Raw genomic sequence first — 23,548 nt, 5'->3', positions numbered from 1 at the left:
TGCCTCAATCAGCCCCCATATGCCTCAAATAGCCCCCCATCAGCCTCAAACAGCCCCCATCAGCCTCAAACAGCCCCCATCAGCCTCAAATAGCCTCAATCAGCCCCCATATGCCTCAATCAGTCCCCATATGCCTCAAATAGCCCCCCATATGCCTCAAACAGCCCCCATCAGCCTCCATCAGCCCCCATATGCCTCAAATAGCCTCCCATATGCCTCAATCAGCCCGCATGAGCCCCCATATGCCTCAAATAGCCCCCCATATGCCTCAATCAGCCCCCATATGCCTCAAATAGCCCCCCATATGCTTCAATCAGCCTCCATTAGCCCCATCAACCCCCATATGCCTCAAATAGTCCCCCATATGGCTTAATCAGCCCCCATCAGCCTTATACAGCCCCCATATGCCTCAAACAACTCCCATATGCCTCAAACAGCCCCCATCTGCCTCAATCAACCCCCATCAGCCCCGATATGCCTCAAATAGCCCCCATATGCCTCAAATATGCCCCCATCAGCCTCATACAGCCCCCATCTGCCCCCCAAGTTCCTCCATCTGCCCCCCAAGTGCCTCCATCTGCCCCCCCAAGTGCCTCCATCAGCCCCCAATCGTTGGTAAAATTGGTGGTGCATGTAAAAAAAATACTCACCCCTTCTGAAGTCCCGGTCCTCCGCTGGCTCTCCAACGATGTCTGGACTCTTCTCTTCCTCCCACGAACTGTTCGGGGCGGCCGCGCATGCGCGGCTCTATCTCAGACGCGATAGATAGATTCTGCGCATGCGCAGCCGCCCGAAAGAGCTGCTGACGTGCGCGTTCACAATTTCTTCCACAGGCCGGCCGCAGGATCGCAGACGCTGCTGTACGCAGGCGCGGCCCATGGATGCGGCAGGCGAGATGTGCCCGTATCCATGCGAAGCGCAAATAATTGTCATGGCGATGGTAGGAAATTTTTAATGAAATATATGGCAAAAAGTGTTCAGTGGGGGGAAAGGATTTTAATTAACCCTGATTGATAAGATGAGAATACCCCTTTAAATTCTCTGAAGTGGTATCCATGTCATCGAGAAAGGGTGACTGGGACAGGAAAATATTACAAAAGAAATCTGAGTGGATATATAGATTCCGGTCCCAGTCCCCCTTGGATATCAATGAGAGGTTGACGTTTAGTTGTTTCTTGTAAGGGGGTTACATTACTTGGGGAGGGTTTTCTTTTGTTTTGATTTGTCTCCTTCATGTGTATTTAACACTAGATTCCTTACTGAGCCAGTAATGCGGAAAGCATCCAAAGTTATGGTGTCACGGCCTCGGTGCGTGCCGCGACATTTATGTGTATGGATTCTGGGGTTGGACATGCATGTGTGTGCGCTTTCCCTTTTAGGATGTTTCCTTTCCCTGCTTTGGTGTGAGCATGAGCCCCCTTACCTTCTGAGGCGTCTCATGCGGTAGGAGTCTAAGGTGAGTTCAGGGTTGTGCTAGGTGGTGACCTGCACCCTGTTCCTTCCTATCTGGCATTGCAGTCTCTGCCTTTGCACGGTGGGGGGTTTTCCCTACTCCGCTCTGTGACATATGAATATCAAAGACAGCTGGAGGATGCATTTTCTCCAAAGCTGGTTTTATTGCTATGCCTTCTTACCATCTGAGGGGGCTTCTAGATGGTCAAGAAAAAGTAAATATACCCACAGTGCTGTGCGTATTTTGGTATATTCCTTGGTATTAGTGTTAATGTGTCAGAAACATCAGTATATTGGAATCCACCAGCCCATTAATGGGGCGTTAATAGGATAATTGATTGATCTTTTTGACCCTTACAGGGACCCAGTTTTTACTCTGTGGCTCGACAGTTATACCCTGGATCAAATGCCCCTTTTTACTTACCTACTAGAATGATTATGTAGGGATACACATCCTTAGCCTGGGGATGTAAATAGAGTTATTCCCTGTCCCTTATGTTAGTCAATCCCTCATGACCATAGGGAGGGAGCATTTGTTTTTAGGATCCCAGCGCTGGTACAGTTTCAGACCCTCCGCTATATGTATTTATTATGTAGAGCGGAGATGAATTGTGTGGAACGCAGATCCCGTTGATGCGTTCCACTGCTGAGTTAGGCGCATGGACAGTAGCAAGGAATAGGTGGTCCGTAAGCCTATGCGGTCCACGCCTGCATTCCACCTACAGGAATTGGACGCAGGCCGGGCGCCCCATGTCATCCTAGCTTCCGTATGCAATATTCAGGTGCCGCCCATCATTTGGTGGACGGGAAACAGCACGTCCCCCACAGGCTATTTAAATGGGGCTGGCCGTCTCTGGCACTAGACACCAGCGGAGACATTAGTCTACATTCCTTGAATAGTCCACGTAAGTAAATGTGACAGGCTTACTTTGCATTTAAAGCGCTTATTATGTGTATGGATTCTAGGACCTGCTCTTTCTTTGCAGGTATCTTTGGGTCACTATCACCCGGTGGACCTCAAGCAGAGGGGTTGACTCACAGGCAGTTTATAATGTGATGAAAAAATTTATCTAGCCAGCAAACGAGGTAATATAGACAATCACAATACATTAGTAATTGCCTTGGATCAACTTTGTCTACATGATAAATGCCACTTGCTGAAATGAGAGAGATGCTGTCAGCCAAATGAGCGTTTGGTCGACAACTATGTTATGTGTAAGCCCAGCTTTAGGTTGTGTTCTATGTCACAATACTACCTGTGCTAGAATAGTTCTATTGTAATAATGTCACAAATATCTTTGTCTTTATTTCCATGCTGTACTTCATTGTGGTGATGTCACACTATTGGTTATATTTACTCGTCTGCTGTGTTCTACTAGTGCTCAGAACTCACAATAGTGTTTGTTTCTATTTCTACTACAGGTGCATCTCAATAGATTAGAACAGGGATACCCAACCTGTGGCCCTCTAGCTGTTGCAAAACTACAACTCCCAGCATGCCCTAATAGCTGTAAGCTGTCCAGGCATGCTGGAAGTTGTAGTTTTGCAACAGCTGGAGGGCTGCAGGTTGAGCATCCCTGGATTAAAATATCACCAAATTACTATCACTTCATTACTTACAGAGTGATCTATCACTTCATTACACACAGAATGATCTATTTCAAGTGTTTATTTCTTTTAATGTTGATGATTATAGCGTATTGCTAATGAAACCCCAAAAGCTAGTATCTCAGAAAACTTGAATATTATATAAGACCAATCAAAAAATACTTTTAAGGCTACTTTCACACTAGCGGCACGGACCTCTAGCAGGCTGTTCCGTCGGGTGAGTGGCTTTTTTTACACCGTTTTTATTTTTTTACAGTGTTCATCTGATGGGTTAGGTCATGTGATATTTTTATGTAAGTTTTTTGTAAAACTTTATTTTGAAACTTTTTTTTCACTTTTTTTTTTTGTCCCACTCTAGGACTTTAACTTTTGGGGGTCTGATCCCCTTTACAATGCTTTACAATACTTCTGTATTGTATAGCATTGGCCATAAGTGTATTACTGAATGTAATACACTTCAGCCTGCTTGCCTGTGAGATCCAGGGGGCTGGATCTCACAGGCTCTCCTGGAAGGCAGCCACGATGCCTAAGGAAGGCATCAGGCTGCCTTCCCTTCTATCGGGTCCCCGTCACAGCAGCGTGGGGACCCGATGGCAGCTCCGATCCCCGCAAGGACATCGCACGTGCCACGGTCAGCGCTGACCTCGGCACATGAAGGGTTAATGCACCGGCATCGGTGATTTCATCTATGCCGGCGCATGCAGCAGGGGTCCGGCTATCAGTGACATGCTGCGCTTTTTGCTCCGGTCAAAAATCCTGAACACTTGCCGCAAGGCCGGATCCAGAATTAATGCCCATTGAAAGGCATTAATCCGGATCCGGCCTTAAGCTAAACGTCGTTTCGGCGCATTACCGGATCCGACGTTTAGCTTTTTCTGAATGGTTACCATGTTTGCCATGGTAAAGTGTAGTGGGGAGCGGAGGAGCAGTATACTTACCGTCCGTGCAGCTCCCGGGGAGCTTCAGAGTGACGTCAGGGCGCCCCACGCGCATGGATGACGTGATCGCATGGATCACGTCATCCATGCGCATGGGGCGCTCTGACGTCATTCTGGAGCACCCCGGGAGCCGCATGGACGGTAAGTATACTGCTCCTCCGCTCCCCACTACTACTATGGCAGCCAGGACTTTAATAGCGTCCTAGGTGCCATAGTAACACTGAACGCATTTTGAAGACGGATCCGTCTTCAAATGCTTTCAGTTCACTTGCGGTGTTACGGATCCGGCGGGCACCTCCGGCAAATGGAGTGCACAACGGATCCGGACAACGCAAGTGTGAAAGAGGCCTAAAAGGCATTTCATTTTGCATTCCGTCACAAATTCAGTTCAATTCTGTTATAACAGAATCCAAAACGGATCCAAAATTCCTTCACAGTCGGGTTCGCTCATCCCTAGTCAGGACACATCTCACTGCCCTAAGGCATGATGGGACAGCAAATACACGACAAACCAGGAAGTAGGATTCAAGCATGGGGGATAACAGAAAACTGAAAATTAGATACATTTGAAAAAGAAAACAATTCACGGAGGAATTGGAGGAATTGATGAAAATAAACTTTAAAGTGAAAAGTAGTTTATGGCACAACCCCTTTAACGCTATATTTTGTACATGTACGTCATAAACATTAAAAGAAATCTGTCACCAGTGACCTCCCTTTCAAACTGTTTCTATAGACACATAGCTGTGGTTCACCTGATTAAGGGCTCATTCAGACGACTGTATCTGTTTTGCGGTCCGCAAATTGCAGATCTGCAAAATACGGATACTGGCCGTGTGCGTTCCTCATTTTGCAGAACGGAACAGTCAGCCCTATGATAGAAATACCTATTCTTGTCCGTAATTACTTGTCCATGTGTTGTCCTCATCTTTTGCAGCCCTATTGAAATGAATTGGCCCACATCTGTTCCGCAAAATTGCAAAACAGATGCGGACACAAATAGACATGTGAATGAGACCTAAAACATTGTTTTTCTTTTACTGATCTGAAACTGTGTCCAGACCCTCCCTCGCTGCTTTGATTGACAGGGCCAGGCAGTCTCAAAGCAGGAAGGGGGGGGACTGGTCACAGAAAGGAGTGGAGTTTGTGTGCAACAAGAGCAATTGTCACACCCTCATTGCATGTGAACCACAGCCATTTTTCTATGCAAACAATTGGATAGGGAGGTCACTGGTGACAGATTCCAGGTAAGTGGTTGTATGGAGCCGGATAACACACTGACCTTGCTCCATACATGGCAGATGTTGGCTGTAAAATACAGCTAACACCTGTTGACAGTGACCGGGATTATCAATGACCCTGATCTCTGTCATTTAACCCCTCAGGTGCTGTTGTAATAATAATTAATCTTTATTTATATAAAGCCAACATATTCCTCAGCGCTTTTGAATCTGGGGATTTATGTACAGTCATAGAAAACAAGTCAAAGATTAAAACAAGAGGAATAAAAGGTCCAGCTTGCAAGTGCTTGCAATCTATGTGTATAGCAACCAGGACATCTGTGGGTTTAGACAGAGGAAGGGGGCTCCCCCACCCCTGTGGCAAAATTGTGGGGCTCCGATTGACAGCCTTATGAAGGTTGCCAGGCCTGTCATAGTAAACTGTGTGCTAAGCTGTGTCTGAGACATAATTTCACAGGACTAAAAATTACAGTAATTTTTTTTTCTTTTTAAACACAAAAATATTTAAAATTCAAATCATCCCCTGAGGAGACCCTGAGGGCAAGACAGAAGTAAGCCTTCTCCTTTCCACTGTATATAGAGCTCAATTAGTGTTATGCAGTGAACTATGAACTGCTATGCTGCTTCCTGTGATATCTGGCAGATCAGGACTGCTGGGTCTTGGCATACCCTTATCAGCTGTACATGTGTAAACTGCCGATATGCCAACTGAAACTGAAAAGTTCATGCTAAAATATACACAATACATCAAATGACCAACGCAGAGTAGTCAACCCATTTTAAAGGGAACCCAGACATATAACTATTTTCACCCCTCTGGCCCCTCTAACATGAGCATCGGAGCATTTCATGTTCTGATGCTCTCCCTTGTCCTGTGCTGGCAGTGTCCGCCTAGCAGTGTTGCCAGTGACATCACTGGCATTGATCCGTGGGCTTTAGTGCTGCCCTAGCCGTTTTACAGGCTAGGGCAGGGCTAAAGCCCGGCCATCAGTGCTGATGACGCCACCGGGCTCACTGCTAGGCGGAAGCCTCCGCCTAGCTTACCCTATGGAGAGCTCGGTATGTTACCAGATCTCTATAAAAAGCCTTTTCCCTGCGCGATTCCGCGCAGGGCAAAGGAAAGCATCAGAGCATGAAATACTCAGATGCTCATATCAGGGGGGCTGCCTGGGTGAAAATGGGGATATGTCCGGGTTCAGCTCTGAACCCGGACAACCCCTTTAATCATTTATTTTTGTATTCATTTTTATTATTATAGGATAATGAACAAAAATGTATTTTAAAAAATTCATTTTTCCTTATATAAAACTAAAGAAGAAAAAAAATCTCTAAAAACATTAATAAAGATGCCTATCTGTCATAAAAACATTGGCACCTAAATAGCAAAACCGGGATACACAGCAACCAAGTAACGTGGGGGCATGCCCATTATACTAAATCACCCATAATAAAAATGCCTCCACATAGCTTATTATCAACTAATCCAAGTTGGAAGTCTGACCAACTAATCCAAGTTGGAAGTCTGACCAACTAATCCAAGTTGGAAGTCTGACCGCCTCAAGCTCCATTCCTCTACATGATCCTGTGCCAATCTTATTAATGATCCATAGGTATAAACCGCCTACAAAACATATAACCAAAAATAAATAAAACAAAAAAAGAGTTAAAATCAGGAATTATACATAAAAACAAATGGACCCCCAACAGACCAAGGAAAAGTTCCCAAGTCATAGATATGGTGAGAACAATATCTCCTCATTTAACCCAACCCGAGCCATACAGTCTAATTCATAATTCCATCTTACCTTTTTCTGGGCCAGCATTTATTTATTTTTTCAGACTTCCAACTTGGATTAGTTCGGTCTATCTGGAAATGCAATAGTTTTACGAAAAACTGACATCTTGCGACATTTTGTGACACATGAGATATAATATGCTTATACTTTATTTATTTAAATTTTTTACACAGTTTTAGGAAACTAGATGTATATGAATAAAATTTTGCACTTCACACCCTTCACGTTTGGCACTGAGCACTTTATGTCTTTTCACCTTCACTTTTTTACTCTTTACTCATGTTTTAGATTTTATGCTAAAATAAATGGGATTTAAAGAATCATGGTATACAGTATGCTATTTTTACTAGTTTTTAATGAATAGTCTGCTGTGTTGGAGTTTAGTATTTATCATTGATCATGTTTTTATGCAAAATGTCACATGAGTAAATTTTGGATGAATTAATGGCATTTTCATCATATTTATATATAATTTTTATATCTATATGTACACATTTTTTGTTGTAACCTGCTTTACACATATGTTTGTTATTATAATATTTAAATTCATGGGTGAATATGTTGGTAAAGAGTGTCATTTGCATTCCATGCATGGAATGCTTAAGGCTACTTTCCCACTAGCGTTTGGTGCGGATCCGTCATGGATCTGCACAAACGCATCCGTTCAGATGATACAACCGTCTGCATCCGTTCAGAATGGATCCGTTTGTGTTATCTTTAACATTGCCAAAACGGATCCGTTTTGAACACCATTGAAAGTCAATAGGGGATGGATCTGTTTTCTATTGTGCCATATTGTGTCAGTGAAAACGGATCCGTCCCCATTGACTTACAACTTACATTGTGTGCCAGGACAGATCCGTTTGGCTCAGTTTCGTCAGACGGACACCAAAACGCTGCAAGCAGAGTTTTGGTGTCCGCCTCCAAAGCAGAATGGAGGCGGAACGGAGCCAAACTGATGCATTCTGAGCGGATCCTTAACCATTTAGAATGCATTAAGGGCAAAACTGATCCGTTTTGGACCGCTTGTGAGATCCCTGAACGGATCTCACAAACGGAAACCAAAACGCCAGTGTGAAAGTAGCCTAACTATGCTTGTGGTCAGGGCGACGGCCCTCGGACGTACTACCCTGAGCTTACCGAAGGCTGGTTAGTGCCAGGAGCCCGGAGCGAGGGTAGGCCTAAAAGGGGGCCTACCCCAATAGAACTGAAGAGAAAAAGGGCCCGGGAGGGAGGGGTAACTGGCTGCACGTCCCGTCTGTAACTCCCGCCGAGCTTATAAGGTCAGAGGGGGTGTGGCCTCAGCCCCTCCCACAAATACAGGCTGCCCGGCAGCCTTAACCACTTGTGGTCAGGGCGACGGCCCTCGGACGTACTACCCTGAGCTTACCGAAGGCTGGTTAGTGCCAGGAGCCCGGAGCGAGGGTAGGCCTAAAAGGGGCCAAAAATGGAGACATAAACATACGGTTAAACACATTTTTTTGTAGCATTACAGTGCAAGTGAACAGAATGCATCGCGAATCTCGGATTGAGGGTTTGGTACATATCTGGAGAAACAGGACGATCTCCACCGCCCCATACTCCTGATGACATGTGGTGGTATCTTGTGCCTAGAAGCGGCTGAGGCCGCCCCAATACGAAAAGAGTGGCCCGAGATGGCCTTGGGATCCTGACCCAACCCTGCAACCAAGGAGCGGACATGTGACATGAACTGAGACGTGGACAAGGGACCCCCCTTAAAGGGAAGTAGAGGACTATCTGGAGCAGCCGCCTGCAACCCTGCAGACAACTGCTGCAGCGCATTGACCGGGCACCAGTCGTTGTGTGAGGGGTAAAACCTCACCAGCGTTGGAGGTCCTGTTTGAGTGGTCTTGGTAGACCGGATGCTGAGTATAAAATGGTCGTGATGCCAGGTCAAGTGCTGCTTCTGAAGATGATGGCTGTTCCGGACGGCAGTGGTGAATTCCCCTGGCCGGAGGAACCCGTAAAACCCCAGGTATAGGGCGGCTTTAATGACTGTGCTAACCAAAGGCCCAAAAGGATTACCATCCAGAGCCAAGGACAACTGCCTAAACAAGGAGCCGGACATGGGTTGACGGACCACTGGCCTACTAATACCGGCTTTCTCAATGCCCCGGAGCGTGGCCTTGATGGCCTGTGATGTGAAGAAAGATACTCGGGCAGGGTTGTTCAATGTGAATTGATGTTGAATTCCTGCCAAGTACAGGCGGATGGTGTTGTGCGCGAGACCGAGGTTGGCATGACAATGCGCAATAAATGCCATCACAAATGACACGTCATCCACGTTGCCTTGTGGATGATTTTTTGCAAACTCCTTATAAAGGTTCCAGCCCGTGCGATAATTTCTGATCGTGTTCTCAGAAAGGCTCTGGTGCAAGAGATCTTTAGCTGTCCCGATCAAAGCCGTTAATCCCACACCAGGTCGCTGTAGGCTGGAATGGCCGCCCCGGCTGCGTCTGCATGCGGCATAATCTGAAAAAAGACATTAACGTTAAACCGGGACAGCGCATCCGCAGCCGTATTCATGGAACCCTGAATGTGGGAGCACTCAAAGCAAAAATTATGCACCATGGACAGCCATACCAACCTGCGCATGAGGGTCATGATCTTAGGGGATTTTGCTCTGCCACTACGGATGATGTCTACCAAGTCCTGACTATCAGTGATAAACAACACCCTCGAGTCTGACCATTCGTGGCCCCATACATGGGCTGCTGCTACCAAAGGATATACCTCCAACAGGGGGGATGACCGAAGAGCCTCCCTGTCCACCGTGATCTGGGACGGCCAGGCATCGGCCAGCCAGTGACTGCCAAAAATGGCTGCAAAGCCCTTGGATGCGGCTGCATCTGAATAAACCGTGGGAGAGGATGGGTTCCGCGGGGGAATGAACAATCTTACCCCATTCCACGAAGACATAAATGTATTCCACATGGACAGGTCCGCCATGGCCTGTTGGTCCAACCGAATAATACTGTCTTGCTCTGGGGCTGATGGCAGGAGCAGCAAGAGCCGAGAAACAAAGGAACATCCCTGGGGCATGACCCTCATGGCGAAGTTCAGCCGGCCCCGCAACGATTGGAGGTTCGTCTTGGTCAGTACGCATGCCTTGGACGCCTCCAGGATGGCTAACCGTATCTGCTGCAACTTCTCCTCGGGGAGCCTTGCTTCTAACCTCACTGAGTCCAGGATGACCCCCAGGAAGGTGATCGTCTTGGAAGGACCTACAGTCTTCCCCGAGGCGACAGGAACCTGGAGCGCCGAGAATAATTCCAGCAGAGAGGATAAGCTGGAGGGCTGCTGGGCAGGGTGTTCCACCAACAGGAAGTCGTCCAGGTAATGTATGCACATGGGCGCCTGCCCATGTTCGACCAGGATCCAATGCAGGGCCTGGGCCAGACGGTCAAACAGCCATGGGCTGCTTTTAGAGCCAAACGTGAGGCGATTGGCAAAGTAGTACCTGCCTGCCCACTTGATGCCGTAGTATTGCCACAGTTGCGGATGGATCGGAAGCAGTTTGAAGGCGTCTGCAATATCCGTCTTGGACAACCAGGCCCCCCTGCCCGCCTTGAGAATCAACTGAACCGCTTCATCGATCGAGGAATATTTCATACTAAATTCTTCTGATGGTATGAGGGAGTTGATACTGGGTATGTGAGAGGAATGAGGAGCCGAGAGATCATATATAAGTCTTTTTATTTGAGTCCTTCTTAGCTACCACTCCAATGGGGTTAACCCTCCATACCTCAAATGGAATAGAATCAAATGGACCGATGAGGAACCCTTTTTCCAGCTCCAAGGAAATCGCCGCATGCACAGCCTCTGGATCCTGTCTGGCAGAGAGGAGATCCTCACACTCCCAGTTGGCATGTGGAAGGGCCACCAACCCCGTATGGAACCCCTGTGACAGACCCGAAAGCAGATGCACCACAAACTGTTGATCACCATGCCCTACTAGGAGTGCCCCCAGGAGATCAACGTTGATGTCGGTCAGTCATGCCTGTTTAGATGTCTTTTTAGGACAGGTGGACCTTGGATGTGCACGAAAGCAGACTGTGCATACGTGGAGGGCCCTGCACCCACTGAACATGCAGTGACCGAAGTTAAAATTATTACATATCTGGCTTTTGCCCAGATACACAATCGGCCTACCAAACTTGTCCATGAGGGCCGGACCCCTGGTGACTCCTGACGTACCTGGAAGGGCTCTATCTGGACGGGAGGTCGCCTCGTTGGGGCACCATACCGTGTCATGAAAAATGGATTGGCATGAACCACAAGTGGGGGCCCGGAGCCCTGCAAAGTGCCTGCAGAAAAGCTCCATGTCTAGCACAGCCCAATTGGTTATGAATTGAAACTGTGCTAGGGAGGCTGCGGCTTTAGCCGCGAAGGACCGATGGTAATCGTAAAACGCCGAGCCCCCATACTTGTGGCCCAAGTCGGTGACCTGATATAAATATGCGTCCAGCTCCTCCCTCCTATTGGGCTGTGCTGAGCAGATGACGTCCCTGAACAAACTGAACGCGAGCACGAACTCGGGTATGGACAGTTTGCGATTCAGACGGGCATCTTTGGACTTCATCACCACTGACACCTCCCCGCAATCAATGGTTCTATGCTCGCTAGCATCATGGGATGCTATGAGAATAGATGCCAAGTTAACCTCTTTGCCTGCCAGTATGTCCCTCCTGATATTCTCCGCCACAAAATGAGCTGGGACAATAGCCGGCGGAGTAGCCGACATACCTGGAGAACCTGCCACAGGCCCTGACACCGCCGTCACGGGCGACACAGACTGCGATGCGGTGGAGGCCCTGGACTCCAGCTCCATAACCCTGTGCTGGATGTCTGCTACAGAGGCAGCCAGACTCCCCATAGTGGCATTCAACTGAGCCAGTGATGCCTGGACAGTAGGTACTGCCAGCTGCTCGCTGGATGGGCCCGGGCTAGATACTAGCAGCCTATAAAGTTCGGCCTTCCTGGCCGACGCCGGGTGACTGATGCCTCTTCTATTCAATTCGGCCACCAGTTTTGGAATTGTCCAATTCCTCAGGGATCCATGACTAGCCAGACCGGAAACCACGGACCCGGAGATGGACGAGGCATCGTCGATGTCTGAGGCCTGGGACATGTTGACAACGCTGTAATACTCTACGCCCTGGATAACACCTGAGGACAAAAACCTTTGTTACTAGTACCGACCCAGGTGTGTCCTAGACATCCCGATGGTCCCTCCCCCTTGTTGGCCTCTACCAGACAAGACTGCCCCTAGATTTTGAACGGCCTGATGGACCTGACCAGATACTCACCTGGTAATGGAATTTGATGAAAAATTGGCAACGATACCGTACTGGAGGCCCTTGCCACCGACCGAGGTGGAGGTTTGTTACCGGGAAACCGAAGGTACCGAGACCCCAACGTGCTGCCGTATAAACAAGAACAAAAAATGACAATCTAAAAGTACTTGGGAATAACCCACCTGGGGCGTCAGGCCGTACCCCTGCCCCTACGGGTAAGCGAGAAACATGGCCTACAGGTCTCTAGGCCACCATAATGATGACAAAAGAGCCAAACACCAGGATGACCTGCCCCCCCCCGGGCGTGCTGCTGAATCATACATGCCGCTGCGGGTGACGTGTGCCATATTGGTGAAAAAAGACCCCTTGGACGTACTTAGACAGGACACCATGCCGCTGGGGCGGCAGACGCGACATTGCCTGAACGCTTCAGACAGACGTGCAACAAAAACGAGTAAGACAACCTGGACGTACCAGGTAGGAACGCGTGCCACCGGGGTGACGGACATACTATGCCTGAACGTTTCAAGCAGACGTGTAACAGGAGATGACATGACAACCTGGACGAACCAGGCAAGACCCCGTGCCACCGGCGTGGCAGACATACTTTGCCTGAACGTTTCAAGCAGACGTGCAACAGGAGACGAGTATGGCAACCTGGACGTTCCAGGCAGGACCACCTGTCACAGGAGTGACCAATAAAATGCTTAAACGCTTCAAGCGGACGTACCACATGACATGACAAGACACCCTGGACATCCAGGCAGGACACCGTGCCACGAAGTGGCGGACGTAACATTGCCTGCACGCTTCAGGCAGACATACCACAATAAGGAAAAACTGACAACCTGGAGTTTTAGACAAGACTACATGCCACTGACGCGGCGGACGCCACAAAGCCTGAACGCTTCAAGCAGACGTACCACAATGAACAAAGCGACCACCTGGAGTTCCAGGCCGGACTACATGCCACCAGAGTGGCGGACGCCACGACGCCTGAACGCTTCAAGCCGACGTACCATAGCAGACAAGTGACAACCTGGACGTTCCAGGCAGAACCTGTGCCACCGGGGAGGGTGACAGAATAGCGCCTGAACGTTTCAAGCCATGCCACGGATAAACATACGGGACGTGAAAATGTGCCTGTGGCCAACCCCCGGTGACACATAACATAACCATAAACAGGACATACCACCTACTGCACGTACGGAATCCTAGGAACGGAATGGAGCGTCAGATACTTGATCAGACGAAAACTCTGCAATATGATGATGCATGACAGAAAATGTAAATGTACAATAAATAAAATTTTCCCTTTTTTTTTATTTATTTTTTTTATAACAGACATTGGCACAGCTGTACCCGCACAGAAAACACCCATCACACTGCTCCAGAGCAGGAAAGTAGAAGATACCTAGATTAGGGTAATCATAAAATGACACGCCAGGGAATTTAAATAGCGATCTATGTGAAAGGTGCACAACAACACCCTCCTAAACGTCCGTAGACAGTGAAAAACACGTTTAGGGCCCACTGTCTATGCAAGCCAACCTAGACATAATAGTTCCCCCTCATGATTGCTTGTCCCCGCAACACAAAGCTGTTGACCCATAACAAAAACCACACCGACACTGAAGATATATGTATATATTGCTCCCCACTGCCCGCCACGTGGTTGAAGACACTGCCATGGTTAAAAGGCCTGTTAAGTGGTGTGCAGGCAGTTACGCAGCCCATATAAATGAACCCCGTGACTGGTATTGCCTTGAGGAGTGGGGAGCAATATAAGGCAATATCCCAGCCATACTTAATGTGACTCTTATATCCCAAACCGGCGTTTTCCGCCTGTAATTACCCATGCTTAAGCTCACAGGCTTAACCAGTTTGTCCTGTTCCCATGGCAACCAGCACACGTGCCTAGGAACAGCACGCGCTGGCCTATATGCGCAACTGCGATCCACCATGGGCCCCGGCGGGTTTAGAGAACCAAAGAGACGCGTTACCAGGGGCGGCTCCGCCGGCGTGCCTAGCAACCGGCACCAGCTGCCGCCCCCCGGAAACACACGCCTCTGGCTGACAGTGCCGGCCGGCTGGACAAGGAGGTGAGCGGAGCTCCGGCCCCCCAACCCCCCACGTGGATGTGCAGACCCCCGGTGATGAGCCTTGCACCGCGCACTGAGTATGCCGCCCCCCGCACCGAGGTAAGACTCCGACCCGGAACCGGCAACGGACGTATCTTACCTGACACGAGGAGACGCCGATCCATACTTACCCGACACGAGGATTGAAGGCGCGGGACGTGCAGGAACCAGACGAGACCGGACGATCCAGGTAACTGGCTGCACGTCCCGTCTGTAACTCCCGCCGAGCTTATAAGGTCAGAGGGGGAGTGGCCTCAGCCCCTCCCACAAATACAGGCTGCCCGGCACCCTTAACCACTATTCAGATATTTGAGGTGCGTTCCAGTGTGGAATGCCCAACCATCTTAAACTGTGGTGGGACGGATGTGTGTGGTGACGCGCGTTCCGGGCCTCGTTTTGACCCACCACGCGTGCCCCAACGACTTCCTGCCGACATGTTATCCCTATCTGGCCGCTCGGTTCCGATATAATCATTATCTGAGGGTCACAGGTGCCTGCACAAATAGGTAACAGCCTGTCAATTATAATGAATTGATTCTGGTATAAAAAAAAGAGTGGGAGTGAACTATCTTTCTCTATCCCCGGAAAAAATCTTAGGGCGAAACGGCGAAAGTGGACATTAACATGTTCTATATAGAATGACAGTAAGCCTTTTTTCATTTCATTTCCTCTGGTAGATGCAGGGTTCCTCAATCCAGCACTGTTTATAAATGTATTTATTCCAGGCTTTGAGGTTTATTAATTTGTACGGATAATAAAACAGTAAATATTAAGGTACAGGTATGTTAGGACCTTACTCCTCAAGGACATAAAGTTCAGTGCACTCCTTGGTAAGGGGGCATGACCATTCCTCATCAGTGCAAACTCTGGTTGTCCCTCTCTAGACATGTACAAGCTGAACATGACTTGCTGAACCCAATAGGAAGCTGAAGGAACATGACTATGAGAGGCACTCACGATGACAGGCTGGGCCGCCAACAGGGCAGTACTGGTGGTACTGCTGTCATGGAGCAGCTAGGGGGCCTGGGAGAGCCACTTAGGGCCCTTCCCAGCAACAAGACATTTAGTAAACAAGTGATTTGATAGGTTTCTGTCAGGAATTGAACCCCAGACCTTTTTCACAGCAGGTAGAAGGTTTACCACTACACTATGGCATCACACTGATGAAATAGATAGGACCTTTTGCCTAAAAAATACTAAACACTAGTACTGTTTTCTTTAAAGACATAATATTAAATTAATAGTACTACTGTTTAGCAGAATTTTAGGCCCTTTAGGCTCGTTTATGATTTCCTATCAGCAGGGCTGCCATCAGGAATTTCAGGGCCCCATGCAGGCAAACTGTGGAACCCCCTATCCCACCAACCCTTCTCACATTCATAGCCATGACTTTTTATTTTTTGTGTCAGGCCATTTTGCCATATACATAAGTAAGATTTTAATTTCTTTCCAGTTTTAATACAGGTTAAATAAAGGGAAAAAATGATCATCATAAATAATCTGCTCACTATATTGTACTCACAGTAATATAGTGAAATGATAAACTTGCTGCCTTTCATGCAGAGAGCCTGGCGTGTGATTCACGTGTAAAATAATTACTTTAGTAAAGGTTACAGCAGAAAATTTTTGCTTTTCTGTTACATAAAATAAAAGCTGGAAAGTGAGGTTAGGTTCATGAGGAGGTTTAGGGGCAGATTTTTCAGCCAACGCCAGAAGTGGAGTCATTCCTTTATACTTCAGATTCCTTACAAATCTACTTCTGGCTTTGACTGAAAAACGTGCAGGAAAATCTGCCCTCCTTGTACACCTACCCTCACTTTCCAGCTTTACTTTCAGTGAAAGAAAAGCAAAAATTAAATTTTTCTGCTGTAACCTTTACTAAAGAAATAATTTTACAGGTCTGGCAACCATATCCCAGGCTCTCTGCATAGAAGACAGCAACTTCATAATTGTACTATAGAACCACCTTGTTATAAGGGTATGGCTTTCTGTCCCTAAAAAGCTACTAAATAGTATTACTGATTTCATCACAGATACAGTAAATAGGATTACTGTTTGGTAGTTTTTAGGTACAGGAAATTCTGTCATTCTAAGGCTACTTTCACACTAGCGTTTTCAATTCCGCTATTGAGATCTGTCATTCATACGCCGCGGATTAATAACGCGGCAAGCATCGTTTATCTGTCCACGATGTGGTGCGGAGAAAGACAGATCCGTCCTGACACACAATGTAAGTCAATGGGGACAGATCCGTTTTTTCTGACACAATAGAAAACGGATCCGTCCCGCATTGACTTTCAATGGTGTTCATGACGGATCCGTCATGGCTATATAAGACATAATACAACCGGATCCGTTCATGACGGATGCATGCGGTTGTATTATTGGATGACGGATCCCCAAAAAACGCTAGTGTGAAAGTAGCCTAATCTAACAGATTTTTCTTGGTGTAGTGGTAAACTTGTTGCCTGCCATGCAGAAGGTCTAGGGTTTAATTCCTAACAGCAGACCTGCAGAATAACTTACACAGTAGAGGGTAAGGCAGAAAAATGTAACCTCTACTTTCCAGCGTTTCCTTTACGGTCAAAGAAAAGCTGAAAAGTAAAAGTTACATCTTTCTGCAAATTTAATGTTACTAGAAAAGTAGTGGTGCAAGAATTATTACAATAAATGCACTTTGCCTGTATGGGGCCCTGAAATTCCTGATGGTAGCCCTGCTGACAAGGAGATCATAAAACGGAGAAGAAGAGCCAAGGGAATGTGATGATGTTATCATTCAGGCTTCTACGCTGTGCCAATAAGTTGCCAATGTTGTAGCCTAATATGATACAACGTTTTATACACACTTCTTTGTCTTGAAAGAGACATTGAGAGGTCTGGGGCAAAAAACTGATGAATGTCAAAAAAGATATTAAGCACTACACCTACAGATTCTTGTGCAAATGTGAGATTTCTTTTTCTGGCTGGGTCCTAAAAGAGCTACAAAAGCATAGTTGCAATATCTAGCACCAGAGCTACCTCCCATGAATGTGGAAAATATGAACCATATTAAGACTATGCAATATTTCAGTATCATTTTGTATTTTCTTTTGTGCCACTAGTCAGCCTTACATTTGTGGAAAAGAAGGACAAGAGCCATTATTTTCCACTTTCTGTTCTCTTGTCAATATTATTCTCCAGCTTGTATCAGATAAATATATCCTGACCACATGACTTTTCTCATGCTATCAAGTTACTCAAACTCCTACAGAGCCTATAGGATGTGGAGTCCATCTTCTTAAACTTCTCACAGTTCACTATCATTGTGCTGGAAAGATAAAAGTTGTAATAGGAGCCATTTGGCAGATGTTTTCGCTTTTGCTTTTCCCAAGAATCTTCCATAAGGTTTCCATATGTTTAGATAGAGGGAGGGTGAAAATACTTAAAAAATAATCAGGAGAAAAGAGACACACCACAGGATACTGAAAATGTACACTACAGTATCTATCATGCTGAGACTCACTATGGTAATATAAAGAAAAAGGTACCACTACACAGGTGGAATGGTAAATACGGTGCTGTAAAATATATTTCCTTTAAACCCTTAAATCAACTTTTCAAAATCTTTTGATAGGTGAGGGTCTGAGTGCTCAGACTCCCACGTTCACTAAAACAAGGGGAGAGAAGCGCGTACATAATGTGCTCTCTCTTCTCAATGCTGAAGATGGAATCAAGATGGGCCCATAGACGTCGATATGCATGTGCTTCTCTCCCCTTGTTCTAGACATCGGCGGGGGTCTCAGCATATAGACCCCTACCGATCAAAGCATTTGATCTCTATGACATAGCAAACCTTTTTTTTTAAAGTAAGTGACTCTTTAATAACCTGTTTGGAACCTTTTTCCTTTTTTCATCCTCATTCAAAGTGCCATTAGGTTGCAGTATGTGGGTTTACTTTTTGTAGAAATAATTGCATTTTCATTGGCACTAATTAGGGCTACATAACATTTGTTGATTACCTTTTTATAATTTTTTTTTAGAGGGGCAAGGTATTTCAAAAACCCTAGCAATTCAACCATTGCAGCTTTTTGCTCATTACTACAGATGAGTGAATTCCTTAAAATTCATTTTGGGTCTGATTCTAACCAATTAGTGAGAAAATATGAATTAATTCGACCTGAATCAAAACAGCTCCAACTGATGTGAAAATTGGTGTATGACACTAAACTTGCAAAATGACAGGCCGAACTGGATGGACAAATGTCTTTTTTCGGCCTTATGTACTATGTTACTATGAGGTGTCCTAGGACTTTTAATTTTTGTTCTCTATCCATTTTTTTTAAATTCTTTCTATTTATTCCCCCTTTTATAGTAAAGACAGCAATAGTAAATAATGTCAAAGTGACAATGACATATACAGCTATAGGTAAACATATGGTTTACGGTGTTCACAAATAATTTATTTAAAAACACTGCACTTGTCAGATTTGTTATGCTTTATAAAATTAAAAACATTCTAAAAACTGTCCATTATTGAGGGCAGATGCTTGCCCATGTTTATACACACACACACACACACACTGTTGTACCAAAAGAAGCAGTGGCTTGTTCTGAACAAGCGACCAAAAATTATCCTTTTTTTGGGAGCAGCAGTACAGTATGGAACATGATGGACAGGAGATGTGTAGCTTTGAATGGGTAGTAGTAGTGGCAGCAATATCAGCACAGTATTGAACCTGACAGATAAGGCAGGAAATTTGTGGAAGTGTAGGGGTGGCAGTAGTGGCAAGGTATTAGATGTGCAGCCCTGCAGTGGTAGTAATGATGGCAGTAGGGGAAGCAGCAGTTGTGGCAGCAGCAATACAGTAGGGAACGTGATAGACAGACAGTGGCAGTAGCATGATTAGGCCGGCGAAAAAAAGTGTTGGCAATAGCAGATCTCTTTATTGGCATCAGCTGGAGGTGTGTTAAAATCCTCACTGATCTATGCCTCAATCATTTTCACAATTGTGTCCACTTCGGTGTGCTAAGGCCACCTGCTGTGCTGAATACCCTCTCTGACAGTACAGTTGTGAGTTTTGAAACTGACATAAATTAGTTTTTTCACAAAGTCTGCTGCTTCAGTGTTTTTAGATAATTTTGTCAGATGTTTTTATGGTATACTGAAGTACAATTGTGAGCATTCCATAAGTTTTGTTTAACTTTTATTGACAAATACATTAAGTTTGTGCAAAGACTCAGTAATTACAGTGTTAACCCTTCTTTTTCAAGACTTCTAAAATTCGCCCTGCCATCCTGGATATAAGATTCTGGGTGAAATCCTGACTAATGGCAACCCATTAGTGCTTGGAGTTTAGCACAATTTCTGTGTTTTTGTTTGTCTACCAGCGATTGACCACAGATTCTTAATGGGATTGAGATCTGGGGAGTTTCCAGGACATGGAACCAACATTTTATTGTTTTGTTCACCAAGCCACTTAGTTATCACTTTTGCCTTGTGAAATGGTGCGCATCACGCTGGAAAAAAGCATTGTTCAGTACCAAATTGCTCCTGGATCGTTGGGAGAAGTTGTTCTTGGAGGATTGATTTGATACTATTTTTTATTCATGGCCCACTCCCTTAGATGAGAAGCAACTCCACACATGAATGGTCTCAGGATGCTTTACTGTTGGCCTGACAGAAGACTCAGGGTAGCACTCACATTTTCTTCTCCAGAAAATCATTTTTCCAGATGTCCCATACAGTCTGAAGGGGCCTTCATCAGAAAAAAATAACTTTACCCCAGTCCTGTGCAATCTAGTCATTGTACTTCCCTGTGTTTCCTGTAGAATGTCAGTCTGTCCTTCATGTTTTCCTTAGAGAGAAGTGGTTTATTTGCTGCCCTTCTTGACACCAGGCCATGCTCCAAAAGATTTTGCCTCACACTGGTTTGCTGTCATTCCTGAGCAAGCTCTGCACGGCTATTAAACCAATTCTCGAGCTGAATCCGCTTTAGGAGACGTCCCTGGCACTTGTTAGACTTTCTTTGGCACCCTTCAGCCTTCCTTAAGCAATTGGACCTCTCTTCTTGAAGTTCTTGATGATCCAATAAATGGTTCATTTAGGTGCAAACTTACAAACAGCAATGTCCTTGCTTGTTTAAGAGGATGTTTTACCGGTCTGGACATGATAATATAACTAGCGGGTTGTGTAGGGCATACTGACGGCATGTTACATCGCTTGCTATTTTCTCTATGCGTTGCTCCCTTCGCTCGCTGTGCCCCCCATATTGGTTTTCCTCCTGGTATGTAAATTCATACCATCGGTACAGGCTTGCTTTTGCATATAGAAAAAGAGTAAGTTCTTGTCCTGGTGCATACATGTGAGGATGCAGTCTGAGGAGCTCTATCCAGCTGTCCTACACATTTTCCAGAAGGAAAGATGAGTAGAGTCCTTTACTAACCCAAAGGTGGTTGAGCTTTTCGTCAACTCCCTAGAGCATAGGGGCCCTCCATCAAGATCAGAGGGGACGTCGGAGATGGCTTCAGTTTAGTCAACCACTTGTTGAGAATTTGGACCCAGAAGCAGAAGCACCATAATTAACACTAATTAACACCAGGATTTTTCCAAAATAGATAAGTGGTTTTGGCTTTTGCTCTCTTTGGTGTGGAGAATTGCTACACGTATGGTGTACTGTTGAGGATAAATTTTTGCCATAAGCAGAGTGTGTGGCAACAGTACAGGGGACAGTTAGTCTATCCTGTTTGCTCTGCTGCTATGTGTGCCTCCATAGCTCACCCCCCCCCGCCCTTATAAACTGTACCAGTGCCACGATACCCCCCCCCTAAGAATAGTACCAGTGCCACCATAGTAACCCTTATGAACTACACTTGTGGCACCATAGGCCCCATTATGAATTACACCAGTGCCACCATAGCCCCCTTTTGAACGGTACCAGTGCCACCATTGCCAGAACCATACCAGTGCCACCATAGCCCCACTTTTGAACTGTACCAGTGCCACCATAGCACACTTGTGAATCAATGCCACCATAGCCCCCCTTTATACACTGTCCCAATAACAGTAAATCGCACAGCCAGGACAGAAGTCTGATATTTATAGTGGGGATCGGGACCCAGCTTTCCCTTATGGGAAAGCTGGGGGAACCGATCACTGCATCGGAGGATTTCTCCCTGCTCTCTTACATGAGAGGAGGGAGAAAGTTTACTGCCGGCAGCTCCGCTGCCAGCATTTTCAGTGATCGCCGTGATACAGTGTATCACGGCGATCACGTGTTCAGAGACCGCTTGTCACGGTCTCTGATCACTGCCCCGAGCCCTCAGCTACCTCCGGTAGCTGTGGGTACGGAGCTCCAGCGCTTGATTTAAGCACTAACTTGGGCTGAAGTGCCACCGTAAAAAGGCGGTGCTCCAGCCCAAGAACCCTTAGTGACCGCCGTAAAACATGTATGGGTGGTCACTATGAGGTTAAGTTAACAGTAAGCCTGCTGTTAAGGGTTGCCCTAACAGCAGCCTGTGTCATACTAACAAAAGTCATAATGTACTAGCACACAGGAGTATAAATAATGTAATAACATTATTATTTTTTTTAACTGCACCCCTTCCCCCCATTATTTAGTGTAAAATATATTTTACTATGTACACATTAAATAAAAATAAATACACATAATAGTTATCCACACGACCATAATAACCTGCAGAATTTAATTATCAGGTTATTTTGTGTGAAACTTGAGAGAGGCAAGAACAAAGAAATGTTGCTGGTCATTAAGGCCTTTTTAGGTCTGGTCATTAAGGGGTTGATTTTTGGACCAAGTGGGTTTAATGACTACATATTTTTCATTTCATAGGCTATCCAAATGATTTGCATGTAATTTTTCCTTGTATATAGGACTTTATTCTAAAATAAATAAAAATAGCCAAAATTGCTAAGGATAAAATAGGCAAACCAAAATTGTAACCTTACCCTTTTTTCCACTTTGTGCCCTTATAATTAAGCACAAGGGACTAGGCCTATGGTGGATTTTTATTCTTCTTTTTATATTCTATTATATGAAATATTCTATTTTGTTTTACAATACTCCCCTAAAATAGTGTAATAGGTCTTTCTGAAACATTATTGCAAGTATAACTTTGTACGTGTATTAAGCATTATACTTTTCCTCTGTAACAGACACTGCAGCTCCAGTTAAAGGGTACAATTGTCCTGCTGGGTGACAGTTCTCAGACCTGTCTGGGTCTTGGACTTACAGCAGCTTGCGTTTCAGTGGAAAATTCCAGTGATCAAATGTTGTCCATGCAGAGGTAAATCCAGACCAGAAAGACCTTAAAAGACTTTTAGTGGTCTGCAAGTAATAACTGCTCCAACTCTATACTTACCATATCAGTCTTTCACATCAGTTTTGAGGAATGCTTTTAAACTTTGTGCACAAAATGCTTATTTCAGGTCTTTCCACAACATCTCCATTGGGTTCAAGTCAGGACTTTGATAAAGTCAGTCCAAAGCTTTTATTCTGTTTCTGCAGTGCCCCAGAATAGAGTAACTGCAAAAGGGTAACTTGCTGTGAAGTTGTATTGTTAAATGAATGCTCTGATTTGCTGTGTCTTTATACCCAATAGTACTGTATGGCTGTCAGGGTTAACACCTTGACCCCCGTTAGATTTCTACCCTGCTTAGAAAGATGGCTGTTTTGTTCTATCTGAGGAAGAGAGAGGATCTGCATGTGCTTACACCTCAGAACAAGAATACGCTCAGACATCATAACCTCTAAGGTTTCTACAGCTAAAGAACAAATGCTGCATTTGGCTCCAGAAAGGGAAGAAGTTAGAAGGTCCAGAATCTACAAGGCCGTGCATTGGAGTCAGTAAGCAAGGTATCCTACTAGTTTATGTCAGAAAGCGAGACCTTACTGTGCTGAGAGGGAATATTGCTAACATACCCTTCCACACTTTGAGACGGTTTGGCCAGCCGTATAATAATTCTGTGCCCCTCAGCCAGGGAATTACAGAAACATCTACTAAGAACCTCATTGCTAGCCTTACATTCTGCAGAGAGAGACTTTTAGAGAAACAGAG

This window comes from Bufo bufo, chromosome 3 (genome assembly GCF_905171765.1).
Source record: "Bufo bufo chromosome 3, aBufBuf1.1, whole genome shotgun sequence".
Taxonomy (NCBI): domain Eukaryota; kingdom Metazoa; phylum Chordata; class Amphibia; order Anura; family Bufonidae; genus Bufo; species Bufo bufo.
This window is presented reverse-complemented; position numbering follows the sequence as displayed.